Here is a 17,917-nt window from a genome sequence, read left to right as displayed (position 1 = left end):
CGCGATGGAAAGGAAGCGTATGACTAAAAAGAACTGGTAAGGATTGAATGAAATCTGCATGACTAGGCAAAGTGTCTAGAATTGGTTCTGGAAGTGGAAGAGAGTTGCTCTAGGGATGGGATGGAGGCAGGTAGAAGGGAAGGGAGGTAGCGGAAGAGGGAGAGAGAGAAGGCGGAAGATGAGGTATGAGGGTGAAGGAATGGGGGGTCGCTGACCCACTACTCCCCTACTCTGGTCGCTCGAGTATAACCGAGGCAATTGTTGTTGCTGTTGCTTTAGATTCAGGTACACGGAACAAAAAAGTTCCAAGTAGCACGGGCTACGGTGAGCCCGTAGAGGACTAGGGACGGAATAGTTGATTTAGCTATGACTCCTGTATTCCCTATTGCCTTGTCTGTCTGTCTGTCTCTCTCTCTCTCTCTCTCTCTCTCTCTCTCTCTCTCTCTCTCTCTCTCTCTCTCTCTCTCTCTCTCTCTCTCTCTCTCTCTCTCTCTCTCTCTCTCTCTCTCTCTCTCTCTCATGAGTAGCCATGACGTAAATTACAACCATTTTCCATCAGACTTCCATCAAGTTGGCTCTTGCAATCGCCAACTTACAGGCGCCCACCGTGAAAATAATCATCCCCCCCATTGAGAGCCGGTGCACACGCCAAACTTAAGGCAATGGAGAACGACTCCTGTGTCGGGCTTGGCCGGATATAAGGAGTCAGAGCCGGATAAGTGGAAACTACCTGATACAAATGAATGAATCTCTTCACAGCAGTGGCCGGTGCGTGCAAATATCATTTTCTAAATATCTCACATACGCGCTTATCTCCGGTCCTGACCTGAGGGGAAATTATAGCCGGATAAAACGGATAAGATACGATGAACCGGATATGTATATCGAGAGGATCCACTTGGTTTGTTAGGATAGAAATGACCATGTAGGATCGGCGTTCGATCCCCGATGTGCCAAGTGGTTAGACATTGCTCCTTCACTCCATCCTCGTATCCCAGCTCTTAGTCCGTGTTCGTATCCCAGCTCTTAGTCCGTGTTCGTATCCCAGCTCTTAGTCCGTGTTCGTATCCCAGCTCTTAGTCCGTGTTTGTATCCCAGCTCTTAGTCCGTGTTCGTATCCCAGCTCTTAGTCCGTGTTCGTATCCCAGCTCTTAGTCCGTGTTCGTATCCCAGCTCTTAGTCCGTCCTCGTATCCCAGCTCTTAGTCCGTGTTCGTATCCCAGCTCTTAGTCCGTGTTCGTATCCCAGCTCTTAGTCCGTCCTCGTATCCCAGCTCTTAGTCCGTGTTCGTATCCCAGCTCTTAGTCCGTCCTCGTATCCCAGCTCTTAGTCCGTCCTCGTATCGCAGCTCTTAGTCCGTGCTCGTATCCCAGCTCTTAGTCCGTCCTCGTATCCCAGCTCTTAGTCCGTCCTCGTATCCCAGCTCTTAGTCCGTCCTCGTATCCCAGCTCTTAATCCGTCCTCGTATCCCAGTTCTTAGTCCGTCTTCGTATCCCAGCTCTTAGTCCGTCTTCGTATCCCAGCTCTTAGTCCGTCCTCGTATCCCAGCTCTTAGTCCGTGCTCGTATCCCAGCTCTTAGTCCGTGCTCGTATCCCAGCTCTTAGTCCGTCCTCGTATCCCAGCTCTTAATCCGTCCTCGTATCCCAGCTCTTAATCCGTCCTCGTGTCACTGCTCCTAATTCACGTACAAATATACGACTGCTAATCCTTGGGTTGTGAAGTTATTTATAACAATAATTATCTCTGATCGAGGACGACCTCGTAGCGTTTCGCAGCTCGTAAGTTCTTTAATAACTATAGCCTAAGCCGCCATGATGGAAGTAAGAGGTAGGGATCTCGTAAGTTGACACGTAAGTGCTTGACGAATCCTAGTCTAAGTACACATGATGATACATAGCAAGGTACATATGGTGATACATGGCAAGGTACATATGGTCTATTCCTCCACTTGTTAACGTTCATAGCCTCAGTACAGCCGTCCTCCTCAAGTTTCCAAAACGTCAAGAAACAGTCGTACTAAAGTGCCCTAACCCTAACCTACCAGAGGACCCAAAACAGAAAACGGGACAATATGTAAATTTCGCGAGTCGCTACCATTTTCTAGTACGACAATTTTTGCCCTTAAGTAGATTGTTGTTGTTGTTTAAGATTCGCTACCTGGAACAAAAAGTTCCAAGTAGCACGGGCTATGGCGATCCCGTAGTGGACTTCTTTTTCCTTTAAGTAGAGTATACGTCAAAATGCGACGTTCTATTCAGTGGACAGGTTGTGTGTTGTCGTCTGATAAAACAACCTCATTTTTCTAAGTCACCGCTGAATCATATTCCTTCTTTTTAAAATAACACAGCTATTACACCCTTTATTATGCAATAGAAACCTCTTCATCACATTGTTCAATTGCTTGTGTAATCAGGAGGTTCGAGTCTCACCGAAACGCTTTGCGTAATAGTGGCTTTAGGCATTGTATGTACTAGCTCCTATCTATAAAGCCAACAAACTTTGTAAAATCTCTTTATGTATGTACCTTTGCCTAAATAAAAATTATTATTATTATTATTATAAAACAAAGATGTTATCAAGAGATGGGTAAAAAGACTTTAGGGGTGACTGAGACAGAAGCTTAAGCTTATGTTAGAAAGAAAACGGGCGAATCCGGAATATATAGTTCATATGAATAAAATTGGTTTGTTTCTTCCTGTTTGGTTAATTTCTGTTTAGATTGTGGGTTGGTTCCTTCCCGTTTAGGTGGTTTCTGGTTCGTTGATTCCTAGTGGATCAGGGGCTCGATTCACGAAAGCACTTACGCAAACACTTACCAACCTGTACACCTTTTCTCAATGTTTGGCGGCTTTGTTTCCAATTATTAAACAGTTAATGAGCTCCGAAGCACCAGGAGGCTGTTTATAACAATAACAACAGTTAATTGGGAAGCTTTCATGCTTGTAAACTGTTTAATAAATGTAACCAAAGCCGTCAAAGATTGAGGAAAGATGTACAGGTTCGTAAGTGCTTGCGTAACTGCTTTCGTGAATCGGGCCCCTGTTCCTTTTTGATTGATTGTTGTCTGTTTCTATTTAGTTTGATCCCGTTTTATTTGGTTCCTGATTAGTTGTTCATGTTTGGGTGGGTTTCCGTTCGGTTAGTTCCTGCTTAGTTGTGTTGGTTCGTCATGTGCAGTGAAGAAAAGAGACCGAGGATTGAGCACCGTTCAACACCGCTTTCTGCTTTTCTCCACACTGGCATTTCCTCTCTCGCAATAACTTTTCCAGTACTTCACAAAGTTGGAAGAGATTTATACCCTGTGAGAGGAATACCCAGGTTCGCGGTGTATATATTAGTTCTGAACTTTAGTCCTGGACTATATTCAGGACTAAAATATTCTCGCTGGTTGGTCAGTGAGCTGTTGTTGTGGACTTAATAAGCCTCTAGAGGTTGATAGGCCTTAATAATCCTCCAAAGATTGATAGGCTTTAATAATCCTTGAGAGGCTAAGCCCAATTCCAAACCAAAACAAAAAGTTATTCTTTTCTTATTTTTTCCCCAAATGTCATCCACAACCTTACGTAAAGAACAATACCAATTTGGAAATGTATATGTTTATCTCTCAGAATGTTTGGTAATATGTTTATTGTTTGTGATGTGTTTATATGTATGTATTAACACGATGTACTGAACGGGGTGAGAATAGCTTGAGCTACCTCATCCCTTTGTGTGTATTTTACCTCAATAAACTTATTTCAATTTCAATATCAATTGTTCCGTCTGCAAAGTGGAGACGGTTGGAGGACGGGTGACTGTTCTAGTTCTTCTGCCTGTGTTTGTGTGTGTGTTTATCCATTGTGTTTACTATTCGTGCCTGCTGGATCGAGCTGTTAGCTCTTGGACCCCGCCTTTCTAATCGCCGGTTGTGTAATGAAACTATTGTTGTGTGTGTGTGTGTGTGTGTGTGTGTGTGTGTGTGTGTGTGTGTGTGTGTGTGTATACACGCGCTGCGTTGTGTGTGTTCAAGTCGTTGTAATACTGTTATTCCAAACAGCCGTGCCCTGGAAAATTTAGTAGACAAGCGCAGAAATAGTGAGGGCTGTTCACTAGATTGTTTTCATAATTACTTACGACAGCTGTAGTTTACTGGAGGAAGAGAGAGATTATACAACTGAAGTAACTATTGCTTCTGTAGCGTAAACGCTCTAGTATGTTTTGAATATATATATATATATATATATATATATATATATATATATATATATATATATATATATATATATATATATATATATATATATATAGGTAAAAACAAGGGGGATACATAGGGGATAAATGGGGGCGAAGCACATAAGAACTTTCGACACAACAAATCTCATAAATTTGTACAAGACCGCACTCACACATCCTTTCTTGAGAATCTAATTTTTTATTTATTCAGAAGAATCCATCAAGTATTTTCGAGGTCTAAGATAGCGTATATTAGGCTCAGATTTACACGGAGAAGTTAGGTAAGGTTAGGCCTTATACTTAGGAAGCAGTTAAAAAAGGTTCCCCATTTGGTGAACTTCAATAAATACAAAAATCCACTCTCTGGTGGTCCATCATATTGATATTTTCAATCAAATAGTCAGAAATTAAAAAGCAGAAATCGTTACTAATCAATTTGGACAAATCGGAAAAGGGTTTTTGTATATATGTTGAAAAGTTAACTTAAACTAACGTAACCAAACCTTCCTAGGCCCTGACACACGCTATCTGAGGCCTAATATAATACATATAGGTGCTATACTACGACTAAGAATATTTAAGTTTTTTTACTTAAGCGAGAATATTTCTCGCTTTTTTTGTTTTGGGCTATAAAGTGAATAGTTCTAAATTCTACGTTTTAATTCATTGCCTTTTACGTCACTATTTGTACTATGGTGCACAATTACAAAAAGCACTCTTTAAACAAGAGGATGGGTTGTATATATAAATATATAGGCTTTCTGTTCCAGACAACGAGAATTAATATTTAAGATAAAAATATAAATCTAATAATAATAATATTGTATTAAAAGTTGATACAAAAGATTTATTTAAAGAAGATATTTGTATAATAAAATGAGGAAAGAATAATAACTTATTTTATAATTATACAAATATTGTAGCAGATATGTAGTAGTGGTGGGTTAGTTTTGTTAGTATTGCTAAAGTGTTGAGTTTTGGAAGGTATTGTATTATGTTAATTTATTATATTGTTTCTGTAAACGCTCTGCTTCGTCTTGCAGTTTTTCTTCATTATTTATTGTACGAATGTTTTAAGTTTTTAAACATTTGTGTTTCGTCGACAGTTTTTTTTTTAACGATACTCTCGCAAGACGATAATTTTAATATAAGCTAAATCTGCAACGTTTTGGGATTTTACCTGAATTTATGTAAGGGGGTACGGTCTCTAGTGGTCTCAGTGGGGAGAGGAAGCCGGCCTTGTCAAAGGTACCTCCCATTATTTCCAACAAAGCTGCAATTTTGATTAATTTATAATTATATATACCCATCTCGTGGGCGGTAATAGGGCCCTATACCCATCTCGTGGGCGGTAATAGGGCCCCATACCCATCTCGTGGGCGGTAATAGGGCCCCATACCCATCTCGTGGGCGGTAATAGGGCCCCATACCCATCTCGTGGGCGGTAATAGGGCCCCATACCCATCTCGTGGGCGGTAATAGGGCCCCATACCCATCTCGTGGGCGGTAATAGGGCCCCATACCCATCTCGTGGGCGGTAATAGGGCCCCATACCCATCTCGTGGGCGGTAATAGGGCCCTATACCCATCTCGTGGGCGGTAATAGGGCCCCATACCCATCTCGTGGGCCACATACTCATCCTGTGGGTGGCAATGGAAAAGGTCACAGGCACATAGTGGGCTCGGGAACTGAACCCCAAAATTCATTTAGCAAATATGTTAGTCTGATAAGCTAGTTAAACAGTTTAATGTATATAAAACAGTCTTTTATAGTACAATTGGTTCAAGGTCTGGACCACAACAGTGTCTAAATAAGCAATTTACGTCTGTGGCGAGACCGTTATATATATTGTTTACTTCACTAACCATTCACCCCACATCCAGCCAAGGGGCGTCGGTGGAAGGTTTACAATCGTCTGCGTGCACCACTTACAGAAAGTAAACCTTAGATATTTGGTTTAGAATTGTGGTACTTCTTCATTTTGAATGAAATACTTAAACATTTCTTGAACATTTGCAATAGAATTGTCTCTAAAATACTGAAATGTGTTCACATTCAAGTACATAGTGCCGTGAACTAGGTGAATAGTTCAGCTGGCAGTTTTCATTTGGTCAGATCCACCTCGGCAGGTGGTTGTAACTTGAGAGATAAATGCACTAAAAAGCTTGAGAGTAAATATACAGCAAAATAGTAATGAGTAAAAATAAATAAATGTAGAAAATTAGCAAGACACAGCGCTTGTTTACACGCTTGTTTATTGTGAATGATAAATATAACATAGTTAATGCCATGTTTCAAAATTAACCAAACAATTTTTATACTTGTATTTGTGTGTTTTGACTATTCGACAACTAATATTTCTTAAATTTTTATATATTTGTTGAAAGCAGCTGTCTCGTAGTTACTGGTACCAACAATTGTTAAGTGGAGTGTTCCTTCGGAATGAGTTGTAATGACTGCGTGTTGCAGACTTGGTAAAATATCCAAGATATCAGCCATAATTATGTCGCTGGAGTCTGGATGTCTGCGTGCTTGAGGAAAGGGGTCCAGGGGCTAGATTCACGAAAGCACTTACGCAAGCACTTACGAACGTAAGTGAATCTGGCCCCAGACCCATGGGTTTGTGTGGGGAAGGAGACCCGTGTATTCACCTATTTGTGTTTGCAGGGGTTGAGCTCTGGCTCTGTGATCCCGCCGTGTGTGTGGGGGGAGGGATGGGAGGAGTAAAGCCCCACTGTGTGTTTGCTATTTGTGCCTACAGGATCGAGCTTTAGCTCTTGGATGCCCACCTTTCTACCGTTGTTTGTCTAGCGTACTGGCTCCCGACCTACTTTCCTCTATTATAACTAACTCATACATATCTCCAGGAAGCAGCCCGTAGCAGCTGTCTAACACCCAGTTACCTATTTACTGCTAGGTTAACAGGGACATCAAATGAAAAACTTCTCATTTGTTACTGTCTCGGCCGGGAATCGAACCCGGCCCTTAGATCTACGCCTTACGAGTACTCCTATAATTAATACCTTGTACGTCGTTATCATGTCATTTCTATTCCTTCTTTTCTCTAGTGAAGTGAGGGCCAGTTCCCTCGGTGTTTCTTCACAGCTTAGAAACGGGTTACATATTTTGTAAGAGCTTAATAGGTTTTGTGAGTCTGATTGGCCTTAATCCCAACACCAAACGAACGTTCCGTAAACTCAAAACAGCTCATGTTTTGGGCACATAAAATACATTTGTGTGTACATCAAATATGTACTTGGGTACATAAATACATTTTGCAGCGTCCCAGAGGAGGGCGGGGTGGGCGCGTTAGTTACTCAGGCTGTGGACAGCTATGAAAGAAGTGGGTTGAATGGTGGTGGAAGCCGACTGAGGAATAAATGGGTCGGATGGCAGGTGGGTTATCTTGAGGTTATCTTGAGATGATTTCGGGGCTTTTACTGTCCCCGCGGCCCGGTCCTCGACCAGGCCTCCACCCCCAGGAAGCAGCCCGTGACAGCTGACTAACACCCAGGTACCTATTTTACTGCTAGGTAACAGGGGCATAGGGTGAAAGAAACTCTGCCCATTGTTTCTCACCGGCGCCTGGGATCGAACCCAGGATCACAAGTCCAGCGTGCTGTCCGCTCGGCTGACCGGGTGTCCAAATCTAGCATACGAATTTGTCAAACTAGGTACAAATGATAAAAAATAATTAAGGAAAGCAAAAACAAAGAAAATTTAAATTCGTATAGTAGGGCAAACAAAGGCAAATCCTATTTTTTCCAGTTATATCAAATAAAGATTAGGGGCAGCGTGAGCGTGAGTAGAAGAGTAAGATAATTGGTATTGGATGGCAGAATAACGAATGGGTGATATAATCGATTATAATTGGCTCGTCAAACAAGCTTTCACTTCTTGTACAAGGTCTCTTTGAGGTCAGGGATACGTTAGTTTGACATACTAAGTAGTATTATTGGTTTATGTTTTGTAACTAGCTCATCGCTGCCGTAATTTGCTTAGCTAAATTAATTTTGGGGGTCTGTTTCTAGCCCCATTATGCGGGCCTGTAACCTTTTCCCCACACTCATAATTGTAACTACTTTCCCCACCTCCAAAGGATACCCGATCAACCAGGCTGTGATTGATACGTCAGGCTGCGAGCAGCCGCGTCAAACAGCCTGGTTAACCAGTCCAGCAACGAGGTCTGGTTGACGACAGGGCCGCGGGGACGCTAAGCCCCGGAAAACACTTAAAGGTAACTTCAAGATAACTAATCTCATAAACATGTGATCCACTACCTCACGCAGGATGGGTACTGGGTACCACAACCTCACTCAGGATAGGTATGTGGTACCACAACTCATGATGGATATAGGGTGCATGAACAAATCCACAAGGGCCGTGACGAGGATTCGAACCTGCGTCCGGGAGCATCACGTTAGTGTGATCTCTGTGTGTTATAGGGTGCATATTAAATGAATAAAATTAAAATGAATCACCCTGGTATCAGGCACCTAGCCGCCTCCACCACCACACTCCACATTAGTCACTGAGAGCTCTCGGCTACCCGCTATGAATGGCCTCTCTCTCTCTCTCTCTCTCTCTCTCTCAACAAGATACAATCGTCTCTTGCATTCTGACCCAGCATCAAATATCTCCAGAAAATATATATATAACTCAGTGTGCTTATAGAAGTATTTGGTTGAAGGTGCATCAAATATACTATAGTGAGGAATCACCAGTTAAGCTACATCCATAGGCTACAAATATCTATTCTATTCTCATGCTATCTATAGTTTATAGATTAGTCTATTCTCATGCTATCTATAGTTTATAGATTAGTCTATTCTCATGCTATCTATAGACTACATAGATCCATTCTGATGCTATCATAGGCTACGCAGATCCATTCTCATGCTATCGTAGGTTAAGCAGATCCATTCTGATGCTATCGTAGGCTGCGTAGCTCCATTCTGATGATTTAATAGGCTACGCAGATCTCTGCTGAAAGCCAGTGCCGAATTTAAGATTTCGTGAGCTCCTAAACTGTCACTTATTTAGATTTTGTCTAAATTCGGGACTATTGATAGCACTAAAGGCTTCGAAGGTCAGTTATACACACGCAGAGCTCCATAATATAGTTGTAACTTCCCCAGAATTATAACTTTTGCGGGCTTAATTGTCAGAGACAAGTAGATAATGTAACCAGCTGTCTTCACTCCCCTCGTTATAATTACAGGATAATAGGATAATTATGAATAATTCGCGTCAGCTGGTGGCGGCTTGCGCCAGTGAATCACGATAAGGAGTTGTAATATCCGCTACTGCCATGTTGGGTTTGGGTTGGACGGTTTCCCGTAAGGTCGGACTCCTAACTGTCGGGTTTTTTTTGTTTTGTTTACTCAGCAATTTTCAAAGTTGATATTTCGTTTTAATAAACCCTCTATCAACATCTGGGTGGATTATTAAGGCCACCACAATTGCTTATACTGACCAAACCGCAAATTTATTGTTTAACTTAAGGTATATCAACCGGTGGAAATTGAAATTGAAATAAGTTTATTGAGGTAAAATACACACAAAGGGATGAGGTAGCTCAAGCTATTCTCACCCCGTTCAGTACATCGTGTTAATACATACATAGACACACATCACAAACAATAAACATATTACCGAACATTCTGAGAGAGAAACATCTACATTTCCTAACCGCTGGAGGGTTATTAAGGCAGCCCTTCCTCTAAAGGCTTGTCAAACGTCAAGAAAATGGTCAATATAGGCCCCAAAACAGAAAACGTGACAATACGTCGCTTTCCTGAGCGCTACCAATTTCTAGTACAATTTTTGAGCTTATGTAACGCATACGAGCGAAATGCGACGTTCTTTGTTAAAGGACTGATTGATTAAAACCACTTCAATCGTGCGGGTTCCAATGGTGCCCAACCACCTGATGCCTCTGTTCATGTAGAGGTAAATAAACAACAGGGAGACGGGCTACCGCTGTGACCGCAGTCTGGGTAATGTTAGCAGTGTGTCAAATGGGGATCCCGATTAGCTTAACAAGATTCTTGTCCCAAAATGTTCATGAAACGAGTATACATCTCGTTCATGATGAAGCAAGTACATACACGAGAGCTGATCTCGATACCCTTAAATCCACACTGTATGTTTCAATATATATATATATATAAATATATGAATGTATATACACCGAGTTTACTTTAGTTCTGGACTGTGTTAAAGACTAAAGTAAACTTGGAAGTGAGTCAGTAAGTTATTGTGGTGGCCTTTATAACCCTCCAAAGGTTGATAGGCCTTATTAATCCTTCAGGGGTTGATAGGCCTTATTAATCCTCCAAAGGTTGATAGGCCTTATTAATCCTTCAGGGATTGATAGGCCTTAATAATCTTTCAGAGGTTGATAGGTTCTAATAATTTTCCAGAGGATGATAGGCCTCATAGCCCTTTAGAGGTTGATAATTGAGCTTATCAACACCAAATTGGTATTTTACAAATACATAAATTATCTAAAATTTCGATTATAATATATTAAAATTTGAAACAATCTTGACAACAGTATCTAACCACGAACTCTGCGCGGAGGCCAACCACATATGCAAATTACTGGAGCAAATAAATAAAATCACATGCAGAACCAAACACAATGGGTTTTTAGATCCCTCATGCACAGCAGTGCAGACTCGCCGTCACACGCTGCTTTGCTGAAGACAAATTGGATTCGACATGCCACAGAATAGGCTAGTGTAACGAGCCACTTCATATCTCTGCGCCTGCTTGCCTTGGGTATGTGTGTAGGGTTCGTGCCTCGCTTCAAATCCTTCGTACAATACCTCTGTGCGTGCCGCATAAATACCCCCTCATACTTATGAGGTTATGCTCAGTCTACCCTCATAAAAAATGGTCAAATGTTCGTTAATTTGCAAGTGGTATCCCGTGTGTATCTTATCTCTTGGTATACATATACACTGGGAGTTTAATTTAGCTCTCTACTTGTTTTAAGTATGTTTGCTGGTTGGTCAGTAAGATATTATGACCTTGATAACCCTCGTGCAGTTAACAGACGTAACACCTACCTTGAGGTTACCTTGAGGTGCTTCCGGGGCTTAGTGTCCCCGCGGCCCGGTCGTCGACCAGGCCTCCTGGTCGAAACCTAACGAAATCGTTTATCCAGCACTCAAACCACCTGTTTATACCTCTCAGTTGATGACGTTCGAACTTTTCTTGCGGTTCGCTCTTTGGGCTCGAGTCGCACCTCTCTAAACCCAACCCGTCCTCGACTCAAGTCCATTACAACCAGCGGTCGACCCCACAGACGCATTCATAAATTTTAACATGCTGTTCATTTAAAACAGGATTTTTTTCAAATATAAATTAATATTATGATATATTAGCATATTGTGCATATATAGGCATAGGTTAGGTTAGGTAAGGTGGTTGGGTTCTGTTGGCGATTATTTGTATTTGTAGTACGTGGGTGAAGCATTTATAGCGTTGTGGTTCGAACAAAATTCGTCAGTGAAGCATTTGTTCCGGAAGTGTTCGAACGAAATGAGTTGTGAGTCGTGTGTAAACCGTTTTTCATTCATAAACAGGGGGTTTGGCGGGTGCATGGAATCACTTTTGGATCTTTGTTTGGAGGACGGGCTGCTAAACCTAACCCGTCCTCCAAACAAAGACCCAAAAGTGATTCCATGCACCCGCCAAACCCTCTGTTTATGAATGAAAAAAGGTTTACAACCGACTCACAACTGATGACGTTCGAACACTTCCGGAACAAGTGATTGATTAAGATTAAGCCACCCAAAAGGTGGCACGGGCATGAATAGCCCGTAAGTGGTGGCCCTTTTGAGCCATTACCAGTATCAAGAGCTGATATTGGAGATCTGTGGAGGTGCGACTGCACCCTGCGTGACGGGAGATGTCTCCCGTCGGAACAAGTGCTTCACTGACGACTTTTGTTCGAACCATAACGCTGTAAATGTTTCACCCACGTACTACAAATACAAATAAACGCCAACAGAACCTAAACACCTAATATAACCAATGTCTAAATATGCACAATATGCTAATATATAAGAATATTAATTTATATTTAAGAAAATTACTGTTTTGAATGAACACCATGTTTACGAATGCTTTTTTGGGGTCGACCGCTGAATGGAATGGACTTTGCCTGAGGACAAGTTGCTCGAAATACTTCACCCACGTACCGCAAACTCAAATATTTCCCAAATGAACCGAAACACCTAATCTAGGTCTAGCTACACAAAATTATAATATACACAAGTATTAGTTTATATACAAGAACACACATCATCTGTTTGCACTACGTTAGTATTGGCGAATGTGTCCTTGTGGGGCACCGGCAGTTGTTGTTTTAGATTCAGCTACTTGGAACAAAAAGTTCCGAGTAGCACGGGCTATGGTGAGCCCGTTGTGGACTTACCTGGCACAGGAGCGGGGCTGTAACTGGTGTCAACACCGGCAGCTTGCCCGAGCATAACCAGAGGATAGAATGGTTCGGCCGGATGGTTGGACGAGCATAGCCTACCATTCCCCTCCTGCTCACCCTGTTTTCTCAAGTTCCCCTTCCCCTGAGCCCTCCCCCTCAACCCTTCCCCTGAGCCCTTCCCCTGACCCTTCCCCCTCAACCCTCCCCCTCAACCCTTCCCGCTCAACTATCCCCCCCTCGACTATCTTCCCCTTTACATGATCCCCCAGAGAAAAAGGAGCATTTTCCATAATAATCGCCCCGGCTGACTCTGGGTAGACGTTGGAGATAAAAACCCCACCATGAAAGTTGGTAGCGTTTACCATCTGGTTTATGAGTAAGGTTTACGTTTAACATCATCCCCATTACGGTTAAGGTAAGGTTTATGGGTAGCCATCATCCCCATTCTCTGAGTATGAGGTGATGCGACTTAATAACGCAAGGGGGAGGGGGGTAGAAATAGCCTAAGCTACTCTATCCTCTTGAGATGTATTTCTTTCTTGTCTTAATAAACATACTTGAACTTAATAACACATTCTTCTACCACCTGGGCCAGGGTTCGTCAAGTATTTACGCAACCACATCCGAGTCCTGTACATCTTCCCTCGCTCATGGCGGGTTTCTTTACATTTATTAAACAGTTTATGAGCTCCGAAGCGCTACGAGGTATTGTAGATGGGAAACTAATATTAATAAGAGGGTCAACTATTTTAATTCGGGACCTGGATCATAGATGGCGCCAAGATCCGTTAAAATAATAACATTGACGTTAGGTTGTGAAGTGGCGGCAATCCGTCCTCCTAATACAACGTCGCATTTTGACGTTGTTGTTGACTACGGGCAGGTCTCTCCACCCTCATAAACCTCTAATGTGAAGTTGGCAAGTTTCCTCATTTATTAAGATCAAAGCCACATTACCACTCCCCTCGTAACCTACTTACAAGAGGAACCCGCATGAACTACTGCTTCAAATTCTTCCTCACGTTCAAGCATATTCCCCTTAAACTTTTATCATTCCCCGCCATAACTGCATTAGGCTATGTGTGTTAGCGTATGTCTACCGCAAGATATTATAATAATAATAATTTATTTAGGAAAAGTACATACATATTTGCAAAGTTACAGTACAAACATTGTTTGATTTAAAGATAGAGATAATACATACAATATAATAGCACATATTATGGTATCAGGGCTATTCTGTTGCTATGTCTACTATTTTTTTAATAATTTCTGTTTTTGGATACCTCAGGCTAGTTAATTGCTGCAATTTGCCCCTCCTGATGACACCTAATTGAGTAATGAAATGCGGGAATTGATGTGGTTGGAAAACAATTACCTCTGATTGCAATTCATCTTCCAGTTTGTGAATCACAGTGTTGCAAAGTGATATGCACAGTGGCGATCAACCAGTATAATATGTAGTTTAGTGCTTGAGATTCCAATTGTGGTATGATGGGTAATGGAGGTGGTTGTTTGGTGGTTGAATTATGCTATCATTAGCGGCAGTATAACCGTCGCCTGGGTGGAAGGCAGAGCGTCAGCTGCTACATATGGGGGACTGTCTGGGAGAGCCTAGTGGCACAATTTCTGTTTAGTGTCACTCACCACATCACTTTTATTACTAGCAACACGCATGCATCCTCGTAGCCCGCCCACACACACACTCCTCATATGCACCGCCCATAAACAGTCCTCAACCCAAACATGCACCGCCCACAGCCACGCCCAGTCATCACCCAAAATGCCTTTCATACATTCCAAACAATATACTGTCCTCTCGTGCTGCAAGCTCTCAACCCACAGATTGTCATTTTGGAACGGCCTACATCATACCCATGCCGGTGCCCGTACTGTATTTACCCCACCTACAGTACGTGGAGGCCTCCCACCTACAGTACATGGAGGGGCGCCCCACATACTGTCTTCACCCTCCTGGGATGCTCAAAGCACTTAAGCGGATGACTGGCGCACGAAAGGACGCGCATGGTTAACAGACAGTGATAGTTGTGGTTTTTAAATGTCTGCGGTGCATCCCAAACAGTTAAACAGTCGTTGCTTAACAGTGCTGACTGGTTTACCTATCCTCTCCTTTGCCAGTGCTGGTTTACCTATCCTCCGGTTATCCACATAAACTGGAGAGGTGTACTACTCAACCTGTACTAGTCACCCCTAAATATCTAATTTTGTATTGGTAAACCATTTTTTGTTATTATTCAGTCAAGTGATTTCTATGATACGTGACTTTGATATGTATCTCTTGTGTGGCTCTGATGGTGTGGCTCTGATGGTGTGGCTCTGGTGGTGTGGCTCTGGTGGTGTGGCTCTGGTGGTGTGGCTCTGGTGGTGTGGCTCTGGTGTGGCTCTGGTGGTGTGGCTCTGGTGTGGCTCTGATGGTATATTGACACGAACATAAGTGAACTGAGATCATTATATAATGTGTCTGATGATGGACTTAAGGCCAATGAGTCCCGAAGCACAACGAGGTTGTTTATAACAATAACAACCTCGGGTTGTGAAGTTATCAAGCTCGTAAACTGTTTAATAAATGTAAACAGAGCCGCCTTGATTGAGGAATGATGTACAGGTTTCGTAAGTGGTTGACGAATCCTGGCCTCCCGGTAAGTTGGTCTCGCGCCGGCAACAGCGTAGACTAGCGCAGTAGCCTTCGCAGTCGATTCACAATCGAATCACACCAGTTCAATTCCGGGGCGGGGCTGAACGTTTGGTCACAGTTATTTAATACTGATGCGCCTCTTCACCTTGTGGTAAGTAGATACTGGGGAGTTAGGCAACTGTTGTGGCTTGCATCTTTGAAAAGGTCAGTAGGCCTAGATCCTAGAGGGAGGGGGGGGGTGAGAGAAACCTTGCACACCATACATAAAACGCGAAAATATACAGTTGAGATTACGGGCTCACCATAGTCCGTGCTACATGGACACTTCGCTCTGAATAGCTAAATCTAAACCATACAGTTGAGAGGCGGGACCATAGAACCAAAGTTCAACCCCCTTGCATGCGCAACTAGGCAAATATGTAATTTTCTCCTTATTGTTAAGTTAGAATATTGTAAATTAAAATGGGCTAGAAATATAGGATTGAAGACTGCACACTCAGTGGTTTCCATAATTGTAAACCATGTACATTCAGTGGTCCTTATAATCATGAAGGTTGTGCACTCGTATTTAGCTGCTCCACACTAAGTAAAAACTGTTTATGCTTGAGCCAAATGACTTTTTATCATTATCTTAGTAATAACTGGTCGTTCCTTGTTACATTCACGGTGGCGATCCCATAAACCATAAAACGGCGAAGTGGGACATAAATGCGAAATCGCCAACGAGATACCGTACGAAAGTGAACGCCCAGACAAGTCCAACAAGTCAGCGTATGAAAGTGAACGCCCAGATAACGAAACAGTGTATGAAGGTGAACGCTCAGGTAACTAGACAGCGTTTGAAAGTAAACGCACTGCCAATGAGATAATGTTAAGCAAGCGACACACTAATCTATTGTCATTAGGGAGACAGATCGTCATCAGCAAAGATTAATTTCGCCGCCAAACACACCTCTTCCTCCTCATTTATGATCTTAAAACTCTACTAACGACTCTCAACTGCTGACGTTCCAACATTAATGGAATATTATGTAATATGTCGATTTGCGCACTGTTAGTGGTTAACGTACTGCAATTACAAATAATTCCAATGGAACGTAAACACCTGTTTTAGCCTAATATAGGCCTAACTGTACTCCAAATTCTGGTATATGAAATTGTTGCCGATACAAGAGAATATACGGATTTTGAATACACAGTATATTCCAGGCATGTTGAATTCAGTATAAGCCAGTATGTAAAATTCAGTATGTTAAATTCAATATGTTCATTTCAGTATAATTCAATATGGTAAACTCAGTATAATCCAGCATGTTAAATTTAGTATAATTCAGTATGTTCAATTCAATATAATTCAATATGTTCAATTCAGTATAATTGAATATGGTAAATTCAGTATAAATCAGTATGTTAAATTGATGAACAAGTCTTTGGGGGTTGGCCTCTGCATGGAATGAAATTGAAATAAGTTTATTGAGGTAAAATACACACAAAGGGATGAGGTAGCTCAAGCTTTTCTCACCCCGTTCAGTACATCGTGTTAATATATACATAGACACACATCACAAACAATAAACATATCGCCAAACATTCTGAGAGATAAACATATAGAATTCCTCCTTTACACAAATAACTGCATGTTGTTGTTGTTAAAGATTCGCTACCTGGAACAGAGTTCCAAGTAGCACGGGCTATGGTGAGCCCGTAGTAACTGCATGGATAGTCCAACCCGTTCTCGCAAATTTAATAAGTCAATATTGACTTATTAAATATGTGCATAGGTGACATACTTAACATAATAGATACCCTTAAAAAGATTCATAGAAAACACTGACCTTACCTAACCTTGTTAGTATCTTAAGATAAGCATCTTATTGCTTCGTAATTACAATTATTACCTAACCTATAATAGGTATAGGTTAAGTAATAATTGTAATTATGAAGCAATAAGATGCTTATCTTAAGATACTAACAAGGTTAGGTAAGGTCAGCGTTTTCTATGAATCTTTTTAAGGGTATCTATTATATTTAGAATATCACCTATGCACGTAGTTAATAAGTCAATATTGACTTATTAAATTTGCGAGAACGTCACCAGCTAAGGATAGATGCTGTGCGTACTAGTGGCTTTACAAGATTGTAAATACTATGCTATGTATTCTCACAAACCCAATGTTCCTTCTTGTATATAAATAAATTAATTAATTAATAAAATAAATAAGGATACGCAGCCTAACGATAGGTTGTAGGAAGAAAACACCAATGAACTCATTTCCTGTCACTTCTACCCCAACACCCAGCTGGGAATCACTTAACTCTCAAGTGTAAACAATTTCTCAAGCTGGGTAATTTATACTATTTTCAGATTTCAGAATCTTTATTCCTAGCAACTTATACTAATAATGCCTGGCCCTAGACACAACAGCAGTCTAAATCAAAACATTTTAGTCTACCCTAAATTATTTTTTTCTTGTTAAGTTAAATTATTTTTTTTTGGCTTTTATTTATGGAAACGTTTGTAATATAAACAAATGTTTTGTTGGAATACAGGATTTTTTGTTTCTCAATGTGACTTGAATTCAGGAAACCGGA

At 41.5% G+C, this 17,917-nt stretch overlaps 1 protein-coding gene across 3 annotated transcripts in view; it reads left to right on the top strand.

The window, feature by feature from the left end:
- LOC123770492 (uncharacterized) overlaps positions 1–17,917 on the top strand; it is a 119,040-nt gene that overhangs the window by 66,461 nt on the left and 34,662 nt on the right. Inside the window, exon 1 of one of the 3 annotated variants that reach the window (XM_069301757.1) lies at positions 5,161–5,197. The exons of the other annotated variants lie outside the window; for them this stretch is intronic. The gene's annotated coding sequence lies outside the window, so the exon portion shown is untranslated. Of the gene's footprint in view, positions 1–5,160; positions 5,198–17,917 lie in introns of those variants that run through there. 3 annotated transcript variants of the gene reach the window in all.

This window comes from Procambarus clarkii, chromosome 46 (genome assembly GCF_040958095.1).
Source record: "Procambarus clarkii isolate CNS0578487 chromosome 46, FALCON_Pclarkii_2.0, whole genome shotgun sequence".
Classification (NCBI taxonomy): Eukaryota; Metazoa; Arthropoda; class Malacostraca; order Decapoda; family Cambaridae; genus Procambarus; species Procambarus clarkii.
Note: the sequence above shows the minus strand (reverse complement) of the source record. Positions and strands in the feature narration are given on the sequence as shown.